Here is a 5,894-nt window from a genome sequence, read left to right on the forward strand (position 1 = left end):
GTCGTTGCCGGGGACTACTTAACGGTTTAGTTATTAAATTTTAAGTATAAATCTTAGCTTAATTATTTTCTACTTTACTTTGTTTTTTTTTTTTTAATTTTTAAATTTGGTTTTTGTGTTTTTTTTTTTTTTAGTTTTTCTCACATAGGTCCGAAGCTGCGAAGACCCCCTTGCACGCCTGTGCTTGAGCCAAACCAACCTGCAATCGAGCCTAGAATCAGCAATGTGATCGAGCGCACTCTGAAGTGCGATCAAGCGCACCTGTGCCAGCCTGCCAGATTCCAGCAATTGCAGCACCAAAATTCCAGCTCCTTCAGGCCGTTTGTGAGCTTTTACTTTCTGTTTCAGTTTTTATTTTATTGTGATTTCCTTTTTAGTTTATGTTGGGTCGCCGTTCTTTGTCTTTGCCATTAATTGCTTGTGATCTCGACATTGAACACACTTTTAGAAAACTTAGAGCCGAAAGGAATTCTAAATTGCTAAGAGAGCACCCTACTAAAACCATGGGCGACGGTAACCCTGTGGCTTTGAGAGATCACTATCTCCCTACCACACACACTTCCCCACATGTTTCAAGTTGCCGGACATTACAGCAACCCACTATGAGATTAAGCCCAGCACTATACAAAGTCTACCATCTTTCCTAGGGCTTAGCAATGAAAATCCTTACGACTTCCTCAATGAATTCTTAGCAATCTATTCCACCATTAAATTGACTGGATCAATTGAGGACGCTTTAAGGATACGTCTCTTTCCTTTCTCCCTCAAGGAAAGAGACAAACATTGGTTTAATTCCTTAGCACCCAACTCCATTACTTCTTGGGCTAAATTGCAACAAGAATTTCTTAAGAAGTATTTTACCATAGGAAAGACCAATGATATTAGGAGAGCTATCACTAGTATCTCCCAATATGAGGGCGAGCAATTCCATGAGACCTGGGAGAGACTAAGGGACCTTCTTAGATCATGCCCACACCACGCTTTCCCGAAATGGCAGCTTGTGCAAAGCTTCTATAATGTCTTGACCGAGCCTCATAGACAAAAGGTAGATGCATCTTGTGGGGGGACATTTATGTTGAAGAGTGAGGATGAAGCATGGGCCCTATTTGAAAATTTGAGTAGTAATTATGTTCATCATTGTTACACTAGACGTAGGGCACCTATACCTAAGGCACCAAAGGCCGATGGTCTTTTTGAGGTAGGGCATTCGGTGGATGTAGCCACCCAAGTAGTTGATGCTATCACTAGGAAGTTAGATCAATTGATGGTTGCTGGTCTTCCTCCTAATTCTGCTCACATGCACACATGACCTGAACCATGCTCATTTTGTTCTAGTCCTATGCATCATATAAATTACTGCCCTACTGTTGGAAATTATGCTGATATTTGTAATGAGTAGGTTAATGCAACTTTCTCACGACCGGGTAATGATCCGTATTCCAATACCTACAACCCAGAGTGGAGAAATCAACCTCAATCCAATAGGCAGCCCTACCAACATCCTTCCACATATCGGCCTCCACAGTAGCAATACCAGACTGCACCACCTCCTCGGTTAGATTCTAACTTTGAGGATCGGATGCTACAAATGATGAGCGAGATAATCGATAGGGTGGGTGAGATGAGTTAGACAGTGAACTTGCACACTCAATCAATTTCCAAGTTAGAGGCTTAGATGACACAAATGGCTAAAACCCTCAACAGAATGGAAGAAGGGAAGTTTCCAAGTCAGATGGTGGTCAATCCTAAGGGACTGTACATTGGGGAGTGGAGTTCCTCTAATCTAAAGCAAGTCAAGGCCATCACTACATTGCAGAGTGGAAGAGTGGTAGACAATCATGTGGAACAAAGGAAAGATGAGCAAATTGGGGCCTCACAAAATTTGCATTAGGACAAGGGTAAACAAGTAAGCACAGAGGCATCTTCTTCATCTGCCACCACTCCTAAGATACCATATGAGCCTCGGGTCCCATTCCCAAAGCATCTCAAGGCACCTTCCCACTTCAGGAAGCAAGGAGAGAAGATACAAGACATGATGGAGGTCTTCAAGCAAGTCAAAGTCAACATCCCACTCCTTGATGCCATCAAACAAATTCCGGCCTATGCAAAGTTTCTCGAGGACTTGTGCACTCAAAAGAGGAAGAATCGAAAGCATATCCCCAAGAAGGTCATTCTCACCGAGCAAGTAAGCTCTCTGATTCAGCATAACACTCCTCCAAAGTTCAAAGACCCTAGAGCACCTACAATTGCGTCATCGGAAACAGTGAGCGTGAGAGAGCTCTCCTCGACCTAGGAGCCGGTGTGAATTTGCTTCCTTACTTAGTATATCAAGAGCTTGGCTTAGGGGAACTGAAATCTACAAGCACTGTCTTGCAATTGGCTGACCGATCTATCAAGAAACCCTGAGGGATTGTGGAAGATGTCACCATCAAGGTGGACAACTTCAACTATCCAGTTGACTTCATAGTTCTTTACACAAAAACCTGTTCCAAATCCAGAGAAGCAAATTCTCGTCATCCTCGGACGACCTTTCTTAGACACAGCCAATGCATGCATCAATTGTCGGACTGGAGTAATGAAGATCTCCTTTGGGAATATGAAGATCAGACTGAACATCTTCAATGCCTTCCAGAATGCACCTGATCAGAATACATGTTTTTTCTTGGATGACATTGGAGAAACTGTTGAAGACCTACCTCCTGATCCTCTATCTGAAGCCCCATCATGGAGAAACCCACCGGAGCCTATGCCTCTCACTTCAAATACTCCACCACCTGATGACAACCCCATAGGGGACATATTTCATTTACAAGTTACTGAAGTGGACTTCATTGGGGTGGACAATTTTTTGGCAAGTTCCCTGGCGGCCCCCGTTTTTGAGAACCCCCATAAAGACAAGAGGTTGATCATGAAACTAGTTCAGGACAAACAACCTGAGTATCGTCATGGGGAGCATCAAGACCTTTCAGCTGAGAGAAGTTGTTTTGGGATGTTAAGAGGAATCCTCTTCCTTGTGGAGTTCTACATGATCATAAAGAAGAAGGGATGGACGAGCTTGATTGGACTTCTAAAGGATCGTGGTAAGATCCTTTGGAACTCGGACTTAAATTGAGAAATACCTCATAGGATTGAACGCAAGCCTTGTGCACTCGTTCAGGTATTTTTATTTTATCCATTGTTGCTTCATTCTTTGATTATATTTTTACAACAATGTTTGTACTTGATTGGTATTTGGATGGAGTATCACTTTCTTTTTTAGGACATGTATTTTTGCATACAAGTTTGGGGGTATGATATACCCCACATCTGCTCATTCAGGTATTCCTATACTCTTGATCTTATTCTTTAATTATGTACATACATTGGGGACAATGTATTATTCAAGTTTGGGGGTATGGAAAAATAAAACATGGCCCGTTATTGTTGTTATGTCATTCTTAAGCATATGGTTGAGCTTTGATTTTGGTTTGAATTTCATTGGTAGGCTTAAAGTTATGAACACATGATCATATGACTTAGGAATTTTGAGTCTTGTTACTTACTTTTGGCAACATGAGATGCTTCTTGTTTCAATTTAATATTTATCTTGAGCACACTAGCACATGTTTGTGAGGTATGAAATTTGAGACCAATTATGTTTGTTTTCAATATTTTGAATTTTGTTAGGTGACGTATTGGATGAATAACCTTGGCATGCTATTAAAAAAAAATAGCAATAAAAATAAATAAATAATCAAGTTTGAATTTTTCACTAAGTAACCGGACCTCTTACCTCATTAAACAGTGAGTGTTTACGTCAAAAAGTGAGAAGTTTGGTTTGATTAATAAAATGGCTAGCACTGTTTCGTAGCCTTTTTTACTCGAGTTAGTAAGTCCTTAGGGATGTTTTTACACCTAGTGCCCTAAAGCCATTTGGTTTAGGAGTCATTGGCTTAACACGCAATACATGGGTCAGTTAGAAAGCTTAAGGGAGCTAAGCATTACATAGCCTATATATATATATACACACACACACACACATATTCCTTGATTGTTTCATCTGATAAGAAGTCCAATAAATTCTAAGATGTTGATTCATTTATATTGGAATTATTTTGAAGCCTCATGATTGTGTGTTAGTTCACTTTGCATTAATTGAAGCTTGTTGTATCTCAATCTGCCATTGGTAAGTGATTTGCCTTGTGAATTCCTTGAAATTTTGAAGATGGAGTTTATAATTTTAAGCCTGCCAATGAATGAAAACCATTATTTTTGTGATGCTTTATTCTTTTGAATGACTTAATGATGACAATGTTTGTGGGTATCATTCTTGGAAAACCCTCAAGAGATTTCACTCGTCCTCTAGGGAATGCCTAGGGGTTTAAAAGGCTTGTTGCATACGCTAAATGCAATCGTACATCCCACAAAAGATGGATTTATCTTTTTGTTTTTCAGTTATTTTCTGTTTTGTATTGCTAAGGGACTAGCAATATGTAAGTTTGGGGGTGTAACAAGTGCTAAATGTTGCACATTCAAGCCCCTTCACTCACATATGTTAATTCCTTAGCGTTGTTATTTGTTTGATTTTGTTCTGTTTTTGTGTTTCAGGTTTTATTTGGCAAGTGCAAGAATTCCGTTAAATTTGGGCTTAAAATGCAGATCACTGTAGCAAGCACTGTAGCACTGCGCTCAATCGCAGCTATAGTACGCTCGAGCGCACATGCGCTCGATCGCAGCTACAGTGTGCTCGAGCGCACGCGGCTTTCCAGATTGCTGCAGGAATCCTTTTACTGCTTGGAAGAGGTTTTTAGTCTCCCAATTGGACTGGGAGACTAAGCTTTGGATTTCCTAGGGTTTTTAGGGTTCTCCTAATCCCTATAAATAGGCCTCTAAACATTGTAAATGGACACACTACTTCTAGAGCAAAAATTCACCAACTAGTCATTGGAGCTTAGCGGAGTCATGAGCGGCTAAACCCCTTCGTGGGGTGTTGATGTAACCCTTTCCAAGCACAATGGTTTAATTGTATTTAATTTTTATATTTTTAGTTTATACATGTTGATTGTATAACTATGAGAATTGCTATCTTTTGATTATGTTCTTAATTATTAAATGCAATTGTTCTTAATTTTCAATTCAATATTAGTGAAATTCTTATCTTGTCTTAGAAAATCTTTTACTTTTATTGAACTCAAATCATTCTTGTTTTCTGTGATTATGATGATGATGGTTATTGAATGGGTTTTATTGACATATGATCAATAGGATTTGATAGGCCATGCCTAGGAAAGACGGATTGTACTACACCCTAGTTTAGTGTAATTTAGGTAGACAATCCATACCAACCGAAGATAGGTTATGCTTATTCATTGCTTATATGTATCATGTTATAGAATTTGTTAATTCATACCTAGGGAAGACAAGCTGTACCGCATCTTAGTGGTTAGGTGGACCATCTGTGTTAACCGAAGATGGATTATACTTATTATTTAATAAGGTAGTTTCTTATTTATTTATAACATGCATAGAATAAATTTCTTGGATTGAATATAGTTAGTCATTATTGTGCAGGTGAAGTCAATACCCTACACTCTCTCTTATATTTAATTCTCTTTTAATTTCATGCACTTTAGTTACAAACCAAATCATTCATCTTTTTAATTAAGTTAATTTTGATCTTTTGAATTTGATAACAAAATCCCTACAGTCCTTGAGGTTCGACACCCTCAATATAGCCCTATCCTACAGGATTCGTACTATTGCGAGTGGTTTATTATTATTGATATATTTGGTATACAAAACGACCACATCAATAGCTGACACATTTTTTTCAAGGTCAGAACTCTTCGGAGGAGGTGGCTCGGCCTGATACTACTGTTGTGGAGCTGATTGAGGGGAATATGATTGATCATAGA

The 5,894-nt window shown here is 39.1% G+C and overlaps 1 pseudogene; it reads left to right on the forward strand.

Moving 5' to 3' along the window:
- The first annotated feature begins 380 nt into the window (after positions 1-380).
- LOC148584910 (uncharacterized) lies at positions 381-1,528 on the forward strand (annotated as a pseudogene).
- The last annotated feature ends 4,366 nt before the right edge of the window (positions 1,529-5,894 follow it).

Source organism: Corylus avellana, chromosome 6 (genome assembly GCF_965113065.1).
Source record: "Corylus avellana chromosome 6, dhCorAvel1.hap1.2, whole genome shotgun sequence".
Taxonomy (NCBI): Eukaryota; Viridiplantae; Streptophyta; class Magnoliopsida; order Fagales; family Betulaceae; genus Corylus; species Corylus avellana.